We start from the raw sequence: 21,684 nt of genomic DNA, 5'->3' as shown, positions 1-21,684 counted from the left end.
TGAGTTTTTGAATAGCACTCTTTGCGTTAGTATTAAAAGAGGAAAAGAGAAAAGTGAGATCTTCATAAGTTATAAACCCAGAAATAGAATTTCTTCCTATATTAACTTTTTACATGTATTAAGATAGCTTCACATATATGAAATAATAATATCTAAAAGAGAGAAATCATAGAAAATACTGTCAATAAAAATGATGGGGATTATTAACCTTATACAGGCTATAACCCATTATAAGACAAATACCACCAGGGACATAGGAAAAGGAGAAAGGTAAATTATAAAAGAAGATATGTAAGTGAATAGTAAAAACACAAGAAATGTTAAGACTTACAAGTAATTAAAGGAAAAACTATAGAAAAATTAAGATACTATTCCTCGGTTGCTTGGGTTGATAAACCATAGAATGCTAGTGGCAAAGCAAATTGGTACTTTTCTGGGGAGCTGGAGGATAAATGCAAAATTATGAAGCCAGGTACAGGAGGGAAAAAGTAAGTGAATGGAAGTAAATTACTCGCATTGAACTTTTAGTCCATGTAAGTTGCTCTCACGGTAGAATTACCTCACATCCTGTTCTGTAACTTAAGCAAAAATGTTAATAACTTAATGTACAGACTCTTCATTACCAAATTCTCTAGCCAATTTAATATTCTGACCCCAAACCCTTCCCTTTACAATATTAAAACGATATTTTTGCTGGCCTGAAATTCATGCGTATGAAAAGCCAATTTTCCTAAATGGGATTTTCACTTGTGATACTAACCAAGAGTGTCACTGTTACTGAAATTTTCTCTGCAGTCTCAGAAGTGACAATGTTGCAGACCTCATCACCTGTTGGCATCAGGTAGCAGGGAGAGCTATCATAGACTAATTTAGTTTGAAATAATACTTTAAAATAGTCACCTGCTAAAAAAGAGACAGATTGAAATACACGTGAATTCATTTAGGAGTTTCATTTCATATTGGATAATTTTAGAACAGGCTCTAGTGAAGATTGATGTATGGAATACAGGAATCTATAATACTGTTATATGCTTTACCAGTTGATTCAATAAGATAAATTTTATAACCGCAATATTTTTCCAGAAACCATTTTATAAAATTCAGATGTCTATTTCTGATTAAAAATTAATTTTTGCCATACTATGTTCTTTTTTATATTATCTACATGAAATCCAGGGCAACCTCTTTAAAATATGAAATAAGGTAAGCATGCTAACCATCACCATTATTATTTATAGAAAGTATGCCAAAGAGAAATTAGAAATGAGGTGTGACTATGAAAAAAAGACAAATCAATAATTATTTATAGAATAAGATGTGAGTATATTCTTGTAAAATGCAAAGAGTGCTATTTAAAAACTCATAGAATAAATGAGTTCAACCTAAAATAGGATGCACAATGAAAATATCAAAAACCATAACTAACATATCTATCAGCAATAACCAGATAAAAAGTAGAATGAGGATAACAGAGAAGGCAAACAGAAAATCCTACAAAATGCCTGCAGACTCTAAAAATAAGGATGTAGAACCTACCAGAGAAAAATTACAGAACATTACTAGGAGTCCTTAAATGAGTTTTGAATAAAAAGAGAAACTTAGTTTTATAGCTTGAGTTGTTGGTGGATAGATCCCATAGACGATATAATCGGTGTCACTGGGATTACAATTATCATTCCTTTTTATAATGTTCCTAGTCACACTACAAAATTCCATCACAGCAATAAAGGCATTTCTGAAACACCAACAGGCCTGCTGTTCTGTAATCTGTCATTGAATAAATTAGTTTATGTCTCTTTGTTTCTGAATATTTTCTGAAAAGGAGGAAGTGGAGGAACATGAGAATGAGTGATGTGTGTATCTGAGGAGGGAGGAGATAAATAGAGAAAGACATTGTTACATCATTGGAGGTGGGGTAAGTATGTGTGCCACCTCCACCATTCCCAAGCTATTGTCAGAAAGATACCATGTTTTAGGACAGGATGGCTATATTTTATAGCAACTAAAATCAAATTAGCAATTTTTTATTATGGAAATTGAGAAAATGTGTTAAGCTTCTCCCGTCAGAATAAATAGACAAGAAGAAATGAAATTTTGATTCAGGAGAATAAAAATATTAAAGATTTAGTATTCCAGAATTTTAATATGGCATAATATATTTAAATATTTCTCTAAAGTTAGTAACTTTATATAACAATTTGAACTTTATCCAGTTTCAGGTTCAATATAAAGAGCGAGCTTTTTTGATTTTGTAGCAGAAACTCAATAGTTGCTAACTGATGTTGGTCTGTAATTGTTTCTAAATCAGAATAAAAGGAAAGGAGTTAGGGCATCAAACTTTGTGGAGGATATTTTATAATCCTGGTCTTTTTATCATTTCTGTATTTCCTAGCAACACCTTACTTTTACCTATTTTGTAGAAAAAGATACCAAGGCCTTGTGTGCTGTTGAATTTTTTTATTAGCAGATTTCATTTTTAGAACAGTTATATATTTACCAAAAGATTGAGCAGATAATACAGAGAGTCCATGGGTAGCCCCTCTTTCTTTCACTAGTAGTGTACATATTTCATGACTGATGAAACAATATTGATATATTATTGACTAAAGTCCACAGTTTACATTAGTGTTTATATAGTACAGCTTTACAGCATGTGACAAATGCATAATGGCATGTAACTATCATTACAATATCATACAGATTTTTTTTTACCACTCAAAAATCTTCTGTGCATCACTTATTTATTCATGCATTCTCCCCACTCCTACTGGAAACCACAGATTTTTTACTATCTTTATGCTTTTACTTTTCACCTAATATCATATATTTAGAATCTAAATTATGTAACCTTTTTATACTTGCTTCTTTCACATTGAAATATGCATTTAAGTTCCCTCCATGTCTTTTTGTGGCTTGGTAACTAATTTCTTTTTATCTCTGAATAATATTTCATTGTAAGGATGTACCACCATTTTTTACCCATTTACCTACTAAAGTACATCTTAGTTGTTTCCAAATATTGTAATCTTTGAACAAAAACTGTTACAATCATTTATGTGCACCTTTTCCATAGACATAAGTTTTCTTTTTTTTTTTTTTTTATTATACTTTAAGTTCTAGGGTACATGTGCATAACGTGCAGGTTTGTTACATATGTATACTTGTGCCATGTTGGTGTGCTGCACCCATCAACTCGTCAGCACCCATCAATTCGTCATTTGGCACTATTCACAATAGCAAAGACTTGGAATCAACCCAAATGTCCATCTGTGACAGACTGGATTAAGAAAATGTGGCACATAGAGGGCGGAGCAAGATGGCCGAATAGGAACAGCTCCAGTCTCCAACTCCCAGTGCGAGCGACACAGAAGACCGGTGATTTCTGCATTTTCAACTGAGGTACTGGGGTCATCTCACTAGGGAGTGCCGGACAATCAGTGCTGGTCAGCTGCTGCAGCCTGACCAGCGAGAGCTGAAGCAGGGCGAGGGATCGCCTCACCTGGAAGTGCAAGGGGGAAGGGAATCCGTTTTCCTAGCCAGGGGAACTGATACACACAACACCTGGAAAATCGGGTAACTCCCACCCCAATACGGCGCTTTAAGCAAAGAGGCACACCAGGAGAATATATCCCACGCCTGGCTGGGAGGGTCCCACGCCCACGGAGCCTCCCTCACTGCTAACACAGCAGTCTGCGGCGATCTATCGGCAAGGCAGCAGCGAGGCTGGGGGAGGGGCGCCCGCCATTGCTGAGGCTTAAGTAGGTAAACAAAGCCTCTGGGAAGCTCGAATTGGGTGGAGCTCACAGCAGCTCAAGGAAGCCTGCCTGTCTCTGTAGACTCCACCTCTGGGGACAGCGCACAGCTGAAGACCAACAGGGGAAACAGCGGGGGCCGGTGCAGACGCGAACGACTCTGTCTGACAGCTTTGGGGAGAGCTGTGGATCTCCCAACTCGGAGGTTGAGATCTGAGAACGGACAGACTGCCTGCTCAGGTGTGTCCCTGAACCCTGAGTAGCCTAGCTGGGAGAAATCCCCCACTAGGGGCAGTCTGACACCCCACACCTCACAGGGTGGAGTACAGCCCTGAGAGGAAACTTCCAAAGGAAGAATCAGACAGGTACACTCGCTGCTCAGCAATATTCTATCTTCGGCAACCTCTGCTGCTGATACCCAGGCAAACAGGGTCTGGAGTGGACCTCAAGCAATCTCCAACAGACCAACAGACAGTCCTTCTGACTGTCAGAAGGAAAACTATCAAACAGGAAGGACACCTATACCAAAACCCCATCAGTACGTCACCACCATCAAAGACCAGAGACAGATAAAACCACAAAGATGGGGAAGAAGCAGGGCAGAAAAGCTGGAAATTCAAAAAATAAGAGCACATCTCCCCCTGCAAAGGAGCGCAGCCCATCGCCAGCAACGGATCAAAGCTGGTCAGAGAATGACTTGGACGAGAGGAGAGAAGAAGGCTTCAGTCCATCAAACTTATCAGAGCTAAAGGAGGAATTACGTACCTAGCGCAAAGAAACTAAAAATCTTGAAAAAAGAGTGGAAGAATTGACAGCTAGACTAATTAATGCAGAGAAGATCATAAACGAAATGACAGAGATGAAAACCATGACACGAGAAATACGTGACAAATGCACAAGCTTCAGTAACCGACTCGATCAACTGGAAGAAAGAGTATCAGCGATTGAAGATCAAATGAATGAAATGAAGCGAGAAGAGAAACCAAAAGAAAAAAGAAGAAAAAGAAATGAGCAAAGCCTGCAAGAAGTATGGGACTACGTAAAAAGACCAAATCTACGTCTGATTGGGGTGCCTGAAAGTGAGGGGGAAAATGGAACCAAGTTGGAAAACACTCTTCAGGATATCATCCAGGAGAACATCCCCAACCTAGTAGGGCAGGCCAACATTCAAATTCAGGAAATACAGAGAATGCCAAAAAGATACTCCTCCAGAAGAGCAACTCCAAGACACATAATTGCCAGATTCACCAAAGTTGAAATGAAGGAAAAAATCTTAAGGGCAGCCAGAGAGAAAGGTCGGGTTACTCACATAGGGAAGCCCATCAGACTAACAGCAGATCTCTCAGCAGAAACTCTACAAGCCAGAAGAGAGTGGGCGCCAATATTCAACATTCTTAAGGAAAAGAATTTTCAACCCAGAATTTCATATCCAGCCAAACTAAGTTTCATAAGTGAAGGAGAAATAAAATTCTTTACAGATAAGCAAATGCTTAGAGATTTTGTCACCACCAGGCCTGCCTTACAAGAGACCCTGAAGGAAGCCCTAAACATGGAAAGGAACAACCGGAACCAGCCATCGCAAAAACATGCCAAAATGTAAAGACCATCGAGGCTAGGAAGAAACTGCATCAACTAACGAGCAAAATAACCAGTTAATATCATAATGGCAGGATCAAGTTCACACATAACAATATTAACCTTAAATGTTAATGGACTAAATGGATAAAGAGTCAAGACCCATCAGTCTGCTGTATTCAGGAGTCCCATCTCACATGTAGAGACATACATAGGCTCAAAATAAAGGGATGGAGGAAGATCTACCAAGCAAATGGAGAACAAAAAAAAGCAGGGGTGGCAATCCTTGTCTCTGATAAAACAGACTTTAAACCATCAAAGATCAAAAGAGACAAAGAAGGCCATTACATAATGGTAAAGGGATCAATTCAACAGGAAGAGCTAACTCTCCTAAATATATATGCACCCAATACAGGGACACCCAGATTCATAAAGCAAGTCCTTAGAGACTTACAAAGAGACTTAGACTCCCATACAATAATAATGGGAGACTTCAACACTCCGCTGTCAACATTAGACAGATCAACGAGACAGAAAGTTAACAAGGATATCCAGGAATTGAACTCATCTCTGCACCAAGCGGACCTAATAGACATTTATAGAACTCTCCACCCCAAATCAACAGAATATACAGTCTTCTCAGCACCACATCGCACTTATTCCAAAATTGACCACATAATTGGAGTAAAGCACTCCTCAGCAAATGTAAAAGAACAGAAATTATAACAAACTGTCTCTCAGACCACAGTGCAATCAAACTAGAACTCAGGACTAAGAAACTCAATCAAAACCGCTCAACTACATGGAAACTGAACAACCTGCTCCTGAATGACTACTGGGTACATAACGAAATGAAATCGGAAATAAAGATGTTCTTTGAAACCAATGAGAACAAAGATACAACATACCAGAATCTCTGGGACACATTTAAAGCAGTGTGTAGAGGGAAATTTATAGCACTAAATGCCCACAAGAGAAAGCAGGAAAGATCTAAAATTGACACTCTAACATCACAATTAAAAGAACTAGAGAGGCAAGAGCAAACACATTCAAAAGCTAGCAGAAGGCAAGAAATAACTATAATCAGAGCCGAACTGAAGGAGACAGAGACACAAAAAACCCTCCAAAAAATCAATGAATCCAGGAGTTGGTTTTTTGAAAAGATCAACAAAATTGACAGACCGCTAGCAAGGCTAATAAAGAAGAAAAGAGAGAGCAATCAAATAGATGCAATAAAAAAATGATAAAGGGGATATCACCACTGACCCCACAGAAATACAAACTACCATCAGAGAATACTATAAACGCCTCTACGCAAATCAACTAGAAAATCTAGAAGAAATGGATAATTTCCTGGACACTTACTCTCCCAAGGCTAAACCAGGAAGAAGTTGAATCCCTGAATAGACCAATAGCAGGCTCTGAAATTGAGGCAACAATTAATAGCCTACCCACCAAAAAAAGTCCAGGACCAGATGGATTCACAGCTGAATTCTACCAGAGGTACAAGGAGGAGCTGGTACCATTCCTTCTGAAACTATTCCAATCAATAGAAAAAGAGGGAATCCTCCCTAACTCCTTTTATGAGGCCAACATCATCCTGATACCAAAGCCTGGCAGAGACACAACAAAAAAAGAGAATTTTAGACCAATATCCCTGATGAACACTGATGCAAAAATTCTCAATAAAATACTGGCAAACCGGATTCAGCAGCACATCAAAAAGCTTATCCACCATGATCAAGTGGGCTTCATCCCTGAGATGCAAGGCTGGTTCAACATTCGCAAATCAATAAACATAATCCAGCATATAAACAGAACCAAAGACAAGAACCACATGATTATCTCAATAGATGCAGAAAAGGCTTTTGACAAAATTCAACAGCCCTTCATGCTAAAAACGCTCAATAAATTCGGTATTGATGGAACGTACCTCAAAATAATAAGAGCTATCTATGACAAACCCACAGCTAATATCATACTGAATGGGCAAAAACTGGAAAAATTCCCTTTGAAAACTGGCACAAGACAGGGATGCCCTCTCTCACCACTCCTATTCAACATAGTGTTGCAAGTTCTGGCTAGGACAATCAGGCAAGAGAAAGAAATCAAGGGTATCCAGTTAGGAAAAGAAGAAGTCAAATTGTCCCTGTTTGCAGATGACATGATTGTATATTTAGAAAACCCCATCGTCTCAGCCCAAAATCTCCTTAAGCTGATAAGCAACTTCAGCAAAGTCTCAGGATACAAAATTAATGTGCAAAAATCACAAGCATTCTTATATACCAGCAACAGACAAGCAGAGAGCCAAATCAGGAATGAACTTCCCTTCAGAATTGCTTCAAAGAGAATAAAATACCTAGGAATCCAGCTTACAAGGGATGTAAAGGACCTCTTCAAGGAGAACTAGAAACCACTGCTCAGTGAAATCAAAGAGGACACAAACAAATGGAAGAACATACCATTCTCATGGATAGGAAGAAGCAATATCGTGAAAATGGCCATACTCCCCAAGGTTATTTATAGATTCAATGCCATACCCATCAAGCTACCAATGAGTTTCTTCACAGAATTGGAAAAAACTGCTTTAACGTTCATATGGAACCAAAAAAGAGCCCGCATTGCCAAGACAATCCTAAGTCAAAAGGACAAAGCTGGAGGCGTCACGCTACCTGACTTCAAACTATACTACAAGGCTACAGTAACCAAAACAGCATGGTACTGGTACCAAAACAGAGCTATAGACCAATGGAACAGAACAGAGTCCTCAGAAATAATACCGCACATCTACAGCCATCTGATCTTTGACAAACCTGAGAGAAACAAGAAATGGGGAAAGGATTCCCTATTTAATAAATGGTGCTGGGAAAATTGGCTAGCCATAAGTAGAAAGCTGAAACTGGATCCTTTCCTTACCCCTTATACGAAGATTAATTCAAGATGGATTAGAGACTTAAATGTTAGACCTAATACCATAAAAACCCTAGAAGAAAATCTAGGTAGTACCATTCAGGCCATAGGCATGGACAAGGACTTCATGTCTAAAACACCAAAAGCAACGGCAGCAAAAGCCAAAATTGACAAATGGGATCTAATTAAACTAAAGAGCTTTTGCACAGCAAAAGAAACTACCATCAGAGTGAACAGGCAACCTACAGAATGGGAGAAAATTTTTGCAACCTACTCATCTGACAAAGGGCTAATATCCAGAATCTACAAAGAACTCAAACAAATATACGAGAAAAAAACAAACAACCCCATCAAAAAGTGGGGAAAGGATATGAACAGACATTTCTCAAAAGAAGATATTCATACAGCCAACAGACACATGAAAAAATGCTCATCGTCACTCGCCATCAGAGAAATGCAAATCAAAACCACAATGAGATACCATCTCACACCAGTTAGAATGGCAATCATTAAGAAGTCAGGAAACAACAGGTGTTGGAGAGGATGTGGAGAAATAGGAACACTTTTACACTGTTGGTGGGATTGTGAACTAGTTCAACCATTATGGAAAACAGTATGGCAATTCCTCAAGGATCTAGAACTACATGTACCATATGACCCAGCCATCCCACTACTGGGTATATACCCAAAGGATTATAAATTATTCTACTACAAAGACACATGTACACGTATGTTTATTGCGGCACTATTCACAATAGCAAAGACTTGGAATCAACCCAAATGTCCATCTGTGACAGACTGGATTAAGAAAATGTGGCACATATACACCATGGAATACTATGCAGCCATAAAAAAGGATGAGTTTGCGTCCTTTGTAGGGACATGGATGCAGCTGGAAACCATCATTTTTAGGAAACTATCAGAAGAAGAGAAAACCAAACACCGCATGTTCTCACTCATAGGTGGGAACTGAACAATGAGATCACTTGGACTCGGGAAGGGGAACATCACGCACTGGGGCCTATCATGGGGAGGGGGGAGGGTGGAGGAGGGAGGGATTGCATTGGGGAGTTATACATGATATAAATGATGAATTGATGGGTGCTGACGTGTTGATCGGTGCAGCACACCAACATGGCATAAGTATACATATGTAACAAACCTGCACGTTATTCACATGTACCCTAGAACTTAAAGTATAATAAAAAAAAAAAAAGAAGAAAAGAATTGCCCAAAAAAAAAAAAAAAAAAAAGGAAATGTGGCACATATACACCATGGAATACTATGCAGCCATTAATAAGGATGAGTTTGCATCCTCTGTAGGGACATGGATGCAGCTGAAAACCATCATTCTTAGCAAACTATCACAAGAACAGAAAACCAAACACCGCATGTTCTCTCTCATAGGTGGGAACTGAACAATAAGTTCACTTCGACTCGGGAAGGGGAACATCACACATCGGGGCCTATCATGGGGAGGGGGGAGGAGGGAGGGATTGCATTGGGAGTTAGACATAAGTTTTCTATTCAATTAGGTAGTACCAAGGAACACAATATACTTTGCTTTGTTAGAAACCTGGAGATTGTCTTCCAAATTGGCTTTATTATGGTACTTCAGAAAAGGAGAAGGAATTTCTTCTGCTTCTCTGGAGTCCCCTAATATTAGTACCCTTACACACACACACACACACACACACACACACACACACACACACACACACACAATATATATAATGACTAATATAAATGAAAGTTTGTACCCTCTGACCAACATAGCTTTATTTCATCCCCTCACACCACCCCAATTCCTGGCAACTACCGTCCTACTCTCTACTTCTAAGAATTTGACTTTTTTAGATTACATAAGTAAATGATATTATAAAACATTTGTTTTTCTCTGTCTGGTTTATTTCGCTTAACATAATGCCCTTCAGGTCCATCTATATTGTTGAAAATTGCAAAATTTTCTACATTTTTAGGGCTGAATAATATTTCAGGTCATGTATATACAACATTTTCTTTATCTATCCATCAACGCACACTTAGGATGTTTTCATATCTTAGCAATTATAAATAATGACGCAGAGAACATGAGATTGCAGATACTTCTTAGAGATACTGATTTGAATTACTTATATATTACTAGAAGTAGCACTGCTGGATCATATGGTAGTTCTATTTTTAATGTTTTGAATGGCTGTACAAATTTACATTTCTACCACAGTGTACAAAGGTTCCCTTTTCTCCCTGGCCTCACCAACACTTACCTTAAAAAAAATAATAGCTATGCTATTGGGTGGGAGGTGACATCTCATCTTGGCTTTGATGTGCATTCACCTGATGATTAGTGTTGTTGATTTTTTTTTCATATACCTAGAGGCCAGTTGTATGTCTCCTTTGAAGAAATGTCTATTCAGGTTGTTTGCCAAGTTTTCAATTGAGTTATTTGTTTCTGATAAGTTCTATGAATTCCTTGTATGTTTTAAATATCAATCCTATGTCAAATATATGTTTTACAAATATTTTATCCCATTCAGTAGGTTGCCTTTTTATTTTATATTGTTTTCTTTGTGTGAAAATGCTTTTTAGTTTGCTATAAACCAATTTGTTTATTTTTGCTTTGTTAGCCTGTGCTTTCAGACATATATGCAAAAACTCATTTCCAAGACTAATGTTGCAGAGCTTTTTCTCTCTATTTTCCTCTAGGAATTTCACAGTCAAGTCTTACATTTATTGTACTTTATTTTTTATTATTTTAGATTGAAAGGGTACTTGTGCATGTTGTTAAATGGATATATTGTGTAATAGTGAAATTTGAGCTTCTAGTGTACCCATTATGCAAACAGTGAACATTTTATCCCATAGGTAACTTTTCAGCCCTCATCTACCTCCCACCCTTCCATAGTTTTGAGTTGCCAGTGTCAGTTATTTCTGCCTACTTGTCCATGTATATCTATTGTTTAGTTTCCACTTATAAGTGAGAAACAGACTTTCTGTTTCTGAGTTATTTAACTTAGGATAATGCCCTCAAGCTAAATCCACATGGCTGCAAATGTCATGCTTTCATTTTTTATGACTGTGTAGTATTCCGTGGTGTTTATATATCACATTTCTTTGTCCAGTCAAAATTTAGGTTTATTGATAAAAATTTAGGTTTATTCGATGACTGCTATTGTAAATAGTGTTGCAATAAACACAACACACAAGTTTAGTTGTCTTTTTGATATAATGAATTCTTTTATTTTGATTAGTCAGGGGTGGAAATGCTATGCTGAATGATAGTTTTATTTTGGTTCTTTGAGAAACCTCCATGCTGTTTTCCATAGAAATTTTACTACTTTATAATATGCCAACAATGTGTAAGCATTCCTTTTTCTCTGCATTCTCACCAACAACTGTTATTTTTTACCTTAAAAAATAGCCATTCCGACTGGTGTAAGATGGTATCTCATTGTGGTTTTAATTTAAATTTCTCTGATGACTAGTGATGTTGAGCACCTTTTCATAAGTTTTTTTGTAGCCAATTGCATGTCTTTTAAGAAATGTCTGTTCATGTTTTTTGCTCACTTTTTAATGTTTTTCTTTTATTTCTTATTGATTTGTTTTGGTTTCTTGTAGACTGCGGATATTAGACCATTTTCAGAGGCATAACTTGTAAATATTTCCTTCTCTTCTGTAGTTTGTCTTTTTACTCTGTTGATTATTTCCTTTGCTGTACAGAAGCTTTTTAGTTTACGTTCCATTTATGTACTTTTGTTTTTGTTGCATTTGCTTTTGAAGTCTTAGTCATAAATTCTTTCCCTCAATGTCAGAAGAGTTTTTTGTATAGTTTTTGTTAGGATTTTTCTTGTTTGAGGTCTTACATTTAAGTCATAAATAAAACTTGAGATCATTTTTGTATATGGTGAGAGAGAGGAGTCCAGTTTCATTATTCTGAATATGGCTAGCCAATTTTGCCGGAACTCTTTATTGCTACTCAATAAAGCAATATTTCATGTCCTTTCTTCACTGTTTATTTTTGTCAACTTTGTCAAAGTTCAGTTTTTTATAGGTATGTGGCTTTATTTCTTGGTTCTCTGTTTGGTTCCATTCTATGTCTCAATTTTTTTTTTAAACCATTACCATACTGTTTTCATTACCATAGCTTTTTAGTATATTTTGAAGTCAGATAATGTGGGCCTCTTACTTTTTTCTTTTTATGAAAAATTTATTTGGCTCTTCAGGCTCTTTTTTGTTATATATGTATTCTGGAATTTTTTTCTAACCCTGTGAAAAATTATGTTTGTAATGATAGGAATTATGTTTAGTCTGTAGATTGCTCTTGGCAGTATGGTCATTTTAACTAGTGATACTTCCAGTCGATGAGCATAAGATCTTTTTCTGTTTCTGTCATCTATGATTTATTCTGTCAGTGTTTTGTATTTCTCTTTATAGTGATCTTTAACCTCCTTGGTTAAACATATTCCTAGTATTTTATTTTTGTAAATGGCTAGTGTAAATGGGATGGAATATTTATTTGTTTCTTAGCTTTAATGTTTTTGGTGTATGGAAATACTACTGACTTTATTTACATTGATTCAGTATCCTGAAACTTTACTAAAATTGTTTATCAAGTATATTAATTTTATGTAACATCTAGGTTTTCTAGATATGTCATCAGCAAGCAGAGATAACATGACTACTTCTTTTTAAATTTGGATCCCTTTCCTCTGGGTAGAACTGCCAGTACTATGTTGAATAGGAGTGGTGAGAGTGGAGATCTTTGTCTTTGTTCAGTCCTTTATTTATTTATTTATTTATTTTTTTTGCGAAACTATTTCCTTTTATTCTGTGGAACGTCACTAAAGTAAATAGACATGATTTATGTTATTTGTACATGATGAGAATTAAGGCTGAAAATGACATCTGGGGAAATTCCTACTATTAGTTTCAGATCTTCTGGGCAGGGAATGACTCTTGGCTCCCTTATACTTCCTAATTCCCACTGGGCCTGAATAGACACTGACCAAACTTTCAAAGTAGCTTCCTGAAGATGGATCATGATCGGTTTAGAATAATCCATTCACCTGTTCTGTTTCAGGGTCCAAATCAGTATCATAAAAACAGGGACGGGTGGGGAGTCCATTGTGCTCACTGTTCCTACTAAAGGGTACAGAAAACCAGCCCCGATGCTGGCATTGATGTCGCAAATGGGCAGAACGAATCCTGTAGGAATACCTTTTTGCTCTGGGTTGTGAGACAAGGACAAATGTGTTTTGGCCATGCAGATGGGGAGATTCCCAAACCCCTGCTTTGTGTAGACTTCAGCTTTGTGTTGAGCTTTGGGGAGTAATTCAATGTCGTCTATTCCATAGATCTTCTGTGCAGTGATTCTGATTTTTATCCTCAACTGGGAGCTTGAGGTCATAAAGGAGTTGGAAGCTGCTGGGTGCTTGTGCTGCTCTCTGGATGGCCTGAGCCAGGGCTAAGGCACCTTTGGCCCCTTCTGCCCAGTGAGTGTACTTCACGGCATCAAAAGCCCCATGTTCTCTGGAAAGGTGGCTGACGAGGTCCAGCTCAGTCTCTGTATCCATCTTGAATGCATTCACGGCCACTACTACTGGAATTACAAACATTCTGCCATTTTCAATTTGTTTCTTCAAGTTACTGAAGCCTTTTTCAACCAGCTCTAGGTTCTCCTCTATGTAAGCCTTGGGAAGAGGCATTTCAGCAGTGACCACAGGGCCGCCCCCTGCATCTTGAGAGCACTGACAGTGGCAACAAGCACCACCACGTGAGGGCGGAGGCCGGAGTACCGGGATTTGATGTTAAAAAAATTTTCCACTCCAATATCTGCTCCAAATCCCGCTTCTGTCACTGCAAACCCTTCTGGGCCAACAAGCTTGAGTGCGATCCGGTCTGCAGTGATAGAGGAATTGCCATGTGCAATGTTGGCAAATGGGCCGGCATGGACAAACACTGGAGTGCCCTCCAATGTCTGCATGAAATTGGGCTTGATTGCAGCCTTCATAAGCACTATCAATGCACCACCCACCCCCAGATCTTCAGCACTGACGGGCTCTCCGTTCTTACTGGATGCCACCACCATTTTGCCCAGTCTCTCTCTCATATCTTCTAGAGAAGTGGTGAGAGCCAGGACAGCCATAATTTCACTCGCCACAGAGCTATCAAACTGGGCCGTCCTTGTGTGACCTTTCTTTGTTGGAGTCTGTCGAATCGTGATCTTCCGCAGGAATCTATCATTGGTATCCAACATACTTTGCCAAGTTACGATTTCTGGATCAATGTCCAATCTTGCAAATCTGTTTATCTCTTCATCTGTCAGTGTGGTAGAGTCAGTCTTTTCAATGCCTAGTCTATTTAACCTTCGGATGTGGATATCAGAGAACTTTCTCACTCCATTTACTGATGGCACCAAATGATTAAAGAGAGCCTTGTCTGTCTGGGACAGTTCATGAAATATCTGAGCATCAGTGGCCGCAGCAATGAGGTTATTAGCTACAGTGATGGCATGGATGTCACCTGTGAGTTGGAGATTGAACTCTTGCATAGGAATGATCTGGGAGTAGCCACCTCCTGCGGCAACACCTTTTATTCCAAAGATGGGGCCCTGGGAAGGCTGTCGCACACACAAAAATGTTCTGGTAGATATGGGCACAAAGGGCTTGCACCAGCCCGATTGTAGTCGTGCTTTTCCCTTCTCCTGGAGTGTTGGAGTTATTCCAGTCACTACCCAATATTTCCCATCAGGCTGGTGCTTCAGGTGTTCTAGTGCTGACAGCAGAACTTTGGCCTTTGTTTTGTCATATAATTCTACCTCTTCAGACAGCAGACCAATTTCTCGAGCCAGCTTACCAATGGGCTTCAGTTTACAAGATCGTGATATATCAATATCACTTGGAACAGGTGCCTTGAAGTTAAGGTTGTTATACTGATTCATCCGCTTTCGTGGCTTAAATTTCTCCAGGAAACGCTTGATACTCTCTAGTGCGCTCTGCATGAGCATTGCAACCATCATGGGCCTTAAACCACCAGGAACAGGCTCTGTCGTATGCCACATCAACCACAATTTTTTTCCCATTTGTTTTTTTTTTATCATCTGGGACATAATTGATTCTAGAGTCGATGACTATTGCCCCAGGTTTGATCCATTCCCCTTTAACCATTTCAGGCCAACCAGTTGCAACCACCAGTATGTCACCTTTATTTACTTCCTCATCCAGATAGGCAGTCTTGGGGTGGCAGGTGGTCACTGTGGCATTGTTCCACAGAAGCAAGTCATGCATTGGGGCCCTGACTATTTTACTGTGCCCAATCACCACAGCATGCCTTCTGGCAATCTGCACCCCTGCCTCTTTGATGAGTTCCAAGCATCCTTTAGGCATACAACGAATGAAACAGTCATTTAGGTCACCTCTAGCAAGTTTCCCAGCACTGATGCTAGTCACTCCATCCACATCCTTTTCAGGTGCAATAGTATTGATCAGTCCTTCAGTGTTAATGGAATTATCTGAATCTAGAGGTAGTTGCACTATGAACCCGTGTATAGTAGACTTCATTCAAAGATATAATATATTTGATCACCTCAGATTCTGTGGTTGTTCTTAGTAACTTAATGTCAGTGGCTTTCATCCCAATCTCTTCAGCAGCCTTCAGCTTCACATTATGTAAAGATTGGAATCATTTCTGTTGCCAACCTGTAATATTGCCAGACCTGGTGTGAAACCAGGTACTTGCTCCTTCAACTGAATGACTTGATTCTTCAGTCTTGCCCTTATTTGCGCGGAGATATCCTTCCCGTTCAGGATTTCTGCTGGCACCATGGCCTTTATTAGTCTGCCCATAATGGACACCACCAATATCCTGTTCAGTTCTTAGGAGGAATGCTCTTTTTTTGGTCTTTCTTTACCTATTTATTATTTCAAAGAGAGACAAATAAATAAACGTAGCACGGTTTATGTCTAATGTAGGCCTCACCTGTATGGCACTATTTTTTTTTTTATTTATTATACTGTAAGTTCTAGGGTACGTGGGCATAACGTGCAGGTTTGTTACATATGTATACTTGGGCCATGTTGGTGTGCTGCACCCATGAACACGTCAGCACCCATCAATTCGTCATTTATATCAGGTATAACTCCCAATGCAATCCCTCCCACCACCCTCCCCATGATAGGCCCCGGTGTGTGATGTTCCCCTTCCCGAGTTCAAGTGATCTCATTGTTCAGCTCCCACCTATGAGTGAGAACATGCGGTGTTTGGTTTTCTGTTCTTGTGATAGTTTGCTAAGAATGATGGTTTCCAGCTGCATCCATGTCCCTACAAAGGATGCAAACTCATCCATTTATATGGCTGCATAGTATTCCATGGTGTATATGTGCCACATTTTCTTAATCCAGTCTGTCAATGATGGACATTTCGGTTGATTCCAAGTCTTTGCTATTGTGAATAGTGCCGCAATAAAAATACATGTGCATGTGTCTTTATAGCAGTATGATTTATAATCCTTTGGGTATATACCCAGGAGTGGGATGGCTGGGTCATATGGTACATGTAGTTCTAGATCCTTGAGGAATTGCCATACTGTTTTCCATAATGGTTGAACTAGTTTACAATCCCACCAACAGTATAAAAGTGTTCCTATTTCTCCACATCCTCTCCAACAACTGTTGTTTCCTGACTTTTTAATGATTGCCATTCTAACTGGTGGGAGATGGTATCTCATTGTGGTTTTGATTTGCATTTCTCTGATGGCGAGTGATGATGAGCATTTTTTCATGTGTCTGTTGGCTGTATGAATGTCTTCTTTTGAGAAATGTCTGTTCATATCCTTTGCCCACTTTTTGATGGGGTTGTTTGTTTCTTTCTTGTGCATTTGTTTGAGTTCTTTGTAGGTTTTGGATATCAGCCCTTTGTCAGATGGGTAGATTGCAAAAATTTTCTCCCATACTGTAGGTTGCCTGTTCACTCTGATGGTAGTTAATTTTGATGTGCAGAAGCTCTTTAGTTTAATTAGATCCTATTTGTCAATTTTGGCTTTTGTTGCCATTCCTTTTGGTGTTTTAGACATGAAGTCCTTGCTCATGCCTATGTCCTGAATGGTACTACCTAGATTTTCTTCTAGGGTTTTTATGGTATTAGGACTAACATTGAAGTCTCTAATCCATCTTGAATTAATTTTCATATAAGGAGTAAGGAAAGGATCCAGTTTCAGCTTTCTACTTATGGCTAGCCAATTTTCCCAGCACCATTTATTAAATAGGGAATCCTTTCCCCATTTCTTCTTTCCCCCGGGTTTGTCAAAGATCAGATGGCTGTAGTTGTGTGGTATTATTTCTGAGGACTCTGTTCTGTTCCATTGGTCTATATCTCTGTTTTGGTACCAGTACCATGCTGTTTTGGTTACTGTAGCCTTGTAGTATAGTTTGAACTCAGGTAGCGTGACACCTCCAGCTTTGTTCTTTTGACTTAGGATTGTCTTGGCAATGCGGGCTCTTTTTGGGTTCCATATGAACTTTAAAACAGTTTTTTCCAATTCTGTGAAGAAACTCATTGGTAGCTTGATGGGGATGGCATTGAATCTATAAATAACCTTGGGCAGTATGGCCATTTTCACGATATTGATTCTTTCTATCCATGAGCATGGTATGTTCTTCCATTTGTTTGTGTCCTCTTTGATTTCACTGAGCAGTGGTTTGTAGTTCTCCTTGAAGAGGTCCTTTACATCCCTTGTAAGCTGGATTCCTAGGTATTTTATTCTCTTTGAAGCAATTGTGAATGGAAGTTCATTCATGATTTGGCTCTCTGTTTGTCTGTTACTGGTGTATAAGAATGCTTGTGATTTTTGCACATTAATTTTGTATCCTGAGACTTTGCTGAAGTTGCTTATCAGCTTAAGGAGATTTTGGGTTGGGACAATGGGGCTTTCTAAATATACAATCATGTCATCTGCAAACAGGGACAATTTGACGTCTTCTTTTCCTAACTGAATACCCTTGATTTCTTTCGCTTGCCTGATTGCCCTAGCCAGAACTTCCAAGACTATGTTGAATAGGAGTGGTGAGAGAGGGCATCCCTGTCTTATACCAGTTTTCAAAGGGAATTTTTCCAGTTTTTGCCCATTCAGTATGATAATAGGTTTGGGTTTGTCATAAATAGCTCTTATTATTTTGAGGTACGTTCCATCAATACCGAATTTATTGAGCGTTTTTAGCATGAAGGGCTGTTGAATTTTGTCAAAAGCCTTTTCTGCATCTGTTGAGATATTCATGTGGTTCTTGTCTTTGATTCTGTTTATATGCTGGATTACGTTTATTGATTTGCGAATATTGAACCAGCCTTGCATCCCAGAGATGAAGCCCACTTGATCATGGTGGATACGCTTTTTGATGTGCTGCTGAATCCGTTTTGCCAGGGATATTGGTCTAAAATTCTCTTTTTTTGTTGTGTCTCTGCCAGGCTTTGGTATCAGGATGATGTTGGCCTCATAAAATGAGTTAGGGAGGATTCCCTCTTTATCTATTGATTGGAATAGTTTCAGAAGGAATGGTCCCAGCTCCTCCTTGTACCTCTGGTAGAATTCAGCTGTGAATCCGTCTGGTCCTGGAATTTTTTTGTTTGGTAGGCTATTAATTATTGCCTCAATTTCAGAGCCTGCTATTATTCTATTTAGGGATTCAACTTCTTCCTGGTTTAGTCTTGGAAGAGTGTAAGTGTCCAGGTAATTATCCATTTCTTCTAGATTTTCTAGTTGATTTGCGTAGAGGCGTTTATAGTATTCTCTGATGGTTGTTTGTATTTCTGTGGGGTCAATGGTGATATCCCCTTTATCATTTTTTATTGCGTCTATTTGATTCCTCTCTCTTTTCTTCTTTATTAGTCTTGCTAGCAGTCTGTCAATTTTGTCGATCTTTTCAAAAAACCAACTCCTGGATTCATTGATTTTTTGGAGGATGTTTTGTGTCTCTATCTCCTTCAGTTCTGCTCTGATCTTAGTTATTTCTTGCCTTCTGCTAGCTTTTGAATGTGTTTGCTCTTGCCTCTCTAGTTCTTTTAATTGTGATGTTAGAGTGTCAATTTTAGATCTTTCCTGCTTTCTCTTGTGGGCATTTAGTGCTATAAATTTCCCTCTACACACTGCTTTAAATGTGTCCCAGAGATTCTGATATGTTGTAGCTTTGTTCTCATTGGTTTCAAAGAACATCTTTATTTCTGCCTTCATTTTGTTATGTACCCAGTAGTCATTCAGGAGCAGGTTGTTCAGTTTCCATGTAGTTGAGCGGTTTTGATTAAGTTTCTTAGTCCTGAGTTCTTGTTTGATTGCACTGTGGTCTGAGAGAGAGTTTGTTATAATTTCTGTTCTTTTACATTTGCTGAGGAGTGCTTTACTTCCAATTATTTGGTCAATTTTGGAATAAGTGCGATGTGGTGCTGAGAAGAATGTATATTCTGTTGATTTGGGGTGGAGAGTTCTATAGATGTCTATTAGGTCCGCTTGGTTCAATTCCTGGATATCCTTGTTAACTTTCTGTCTCGTTGATCTGTCTAATGTTGCCAGTGGAGTGTTGAAGTCTCCCATTATTATTGTATGGGAGTCTAAGTCTCTTTGTAAGTCTCTAAGGACTTGCTTTATGAATCTGGGTGCTCCTGTATTGGGTGCATATATATTTAGGATAGTTAGCTCTTCCTGTTGAATTGATCCCTTTACCATTATGTAATGTCCTTCTTTGTCTCTTTTGATCTTTGATGGTTTAAAGTCTGTTTTATCAGAGACTAGGATTGCAACCCCTGCTTTTTTTTGTTCTCCATTTGCTTGGTAGATCTTCCTCCATCCCTTTATTTTGAGCCTATGTATGTCTCTGCATGTGAGATGGGTCTCCTGAATACAGCAGACTGATGGGTCTTGACTCTTTATCCAGTTTGCCAGTCTGTGTCTTTTAATTGGAACATTTAGTCCATTAACATTTAAGGTTCATATTGTTATGTGTGAACTTGATCCTGCCATTTTGATATTAACTGGTTATTTTGCTCGTTATTTGATGCAGTTTCTTCCTAGCCTCGAAGGTCTTTACATTTTGGCATGTTTTTGCAATGGCTGGTACCGGTTGTTCCTTTCCATGTTTAGTGCTTCCTTCAGGGTCCCTTGTAAGGCAGGCCTGGTGGTGACAAAATCTCTAAGCATTTGCTTATCTGTAAAGCATTTTATTTCTCCTTCACTTATGAAACTTAGTTTGGCTGGATATGAAATTCCGGGTTTAAAATTCTTTTCTTTAAGAATGTTGAATATTGGTCCCCATTTCTTCTGGCTTGTAGAGTTCTGTCAAGAGATCTGTTAGTCTCATGGGCTTCCCTTTGTGGTAACCCGACCTTTCTCTCTGTCTGCCCTTAAGATTTTTTCCTTCATTTCAACTTTGGTGAATCTGGCAATTATGTGTCTTGGAGTTGCTCTTCTGGAGGAGTATCTTTGTGGTGTTCTCTGTATTTCCTGAATTTGAATGTTGGCCTGCCTTACTAGGTTGGGGAGTTCTCCTGGATGATATCCTGAAGAGTGTTTTCCAACTTGGTTCCATTTTCCCCCTCACTTTCAGGCACCCCAATCAGATGTAGATTTGGTCTTTTTACATAATCCCATACTTCTTGCAGGCTTTGTTCATTTCTTTTTCTTCTTTTTTCTTTTGGTTTCTCTTCTTGCTTCATTTCATTCATTTGATGCTCAATCGCTGATACTCTTTCTTACAGTTGATCGAGTCCATTACTGAAGCTTGTGCATTTGTCACTTATTTCTCATGTCATGGTTTCCATCTCTGTCATTTCGTTTATGACCTTCTCTGCATTAATTAGTCTAGCTGTCAATTCTTCCACTCTTGTTTCAAGATTTTTAGTTTCTTTGCACTGGGTACGTAATTCCTCCTTCAGCTCTGAGAAGTTTGATGGACTGAAGCCTTCTCTCATCTTGTCTAATTCATTCTCTGACCAGCTTCGATCCATTGCTGGCAATGAGCTGCGCTCCTTTGCAGGGGGAGATGTTCTCTTATTTTTTGAATTTCCTGCTTTTCTGCCCTGCTTTTTCCCCATCTTTGTGGTTTTATCTGTCTCTGGTCTTTGATTATGGTGACGTACTGATGGGGTTTTGGTATAGGTGTCCTTCCTGTTTGATAGTTTTTCTTCTGACAGTCAGAAACCCCAGCTGCAGGTCTGTTGGAGATTGCTTGCGGTCCACTCCAGACCCTGTTTTCCTAGGTATCAGCAGCAGCGGTTGCAGAAGATAGAATATTGCTGAGCAGCGAGTGTACCTGTCTGATTCTTACTTTGGAAGCTTCCTCTCGGGGGTGTATTCCACCCTGTGAGGTGTGGGGTGTCAGACTGCCCCTAGTGGGGAATGTCTCCCAGCTAGGCTACTCAGGGGTCAGGTACCCCGTTGAGCAGGCAGTCTGTCCCTTCTCAGAT

At 39.0% G+C, this 21,684-nt stretch overlaps 1 protein-coding gene and 1 pseudogene across 6 annotated transcripts in view; one reads left to right on the top strand and one right to left on the bottom strand.

Moving 5' to 3' along the window:
• FAAH2 (fatty acid amide hydrolase 2) overlaps positions 1–21,684 on the top strand; it is a 273,619-nt gene that overhangs the window by 116,563 nt on the left and 135,372 nt on the right. The window lies entirely within an intron of this gene.
• Positions 13,287–16,061, bottom strand: LOC104665665 (annotated as a pseudogene). The gene has a single exon (XR_004058367.1). The product of XR_004058367.1 is annotated as a C-1-tetrahydrofolate synthase, cytoplasmic pseudogene (transcript).

Source organism: Rhinopithecus roxellana, chromosome 7 (assembly GCF_007565055.1).
Source record: "Rhinopithecus roxellana isolate Shanxi Qingling chromosome 7, ASM756505v1, whole genome shotgun sequence".
NCBI lineage: Eukaryota > Metazoa > Chordata > Mammalia > Primates > Cercopithecidae > Rhinopithecus > Rhinopithecus roxellana.
The sequence above is the reverse complement of the archived record's forward strand: the minus strand, read 5'-3'. Positions and strand labels throughout refer to the sequence as shown.